Here is a 741-nt window from a genome sequence, read left to right on the forward strand (position 1 = left end):
GGCCTCGTTCAGAACGTCAAGGTTGAAAACATCCGCATCCACACCGCGGTCACCGTCCGTCTTGTAGCTTTCTCGAAACAACGTACCGTACACGTCATGTCGAGCAACAAACCAGTCTTGGTAGTTGTCTGCAAAGCCAGCATCAATGACGGAGTTAACGACAGCGTCTCCATCGGTCTGTGCCCATGCCTTGCGAACCCTCGAACACACTGACTTCACTGGTGGCGGCCTGAGATTGCCATATTTGGTGTATCTCACCTGTTCACTTTCCTTCCACGCATTGATTTCAGCATACAAAATGTCCTTGAAGTTCCAGCGTTTTTGGACAGAGACAGCTCCTTGGGTTGTGTTGGTGAATTCCGATATCACCAGCCTGAAGATAAGTAGTCCACCAGGAATTACACACATCTTGATGTCGTGCGTCTGACACTTTGCCTTGACTTCCTCCGAGATATGAGCTCTCATCGGGTCCCAAATCAAAAACCTTCCATTGCTGACATTTACCATAGGGAACTGCAAATCGATCCAGCGCTTGAGCAGTGAACCGTCAACCCACGCCTTCTTCTGGTACGTGACGTACACTCCATCAATTTTCTTAAAGCTGGCCTTGTCGGCTCCTTTCCAGATCAAGATTGGTGGTAGTTTCTTGCCGGCTGCGCTCAACGCAAGAATGACAGTGATGTAAACCCTGTTGAGCGAACAATCACGTGACGAGCACCAACAACGTCAACTGTCTGGTTG

This window comes from Plasmopara halstedii (assembly GCF_900000015.1).
Source record: "Plasmopara halstedii genome assembly, contig: Scaffold_2364, whole genome shotgun sequence".
NCBI classification, from domain to species: Eukaryota; Oomycota; class Peronosporomycetes; order Peronosporales; family Peronosporaceae; genus Plasmopara; species Plasmopara halstedii.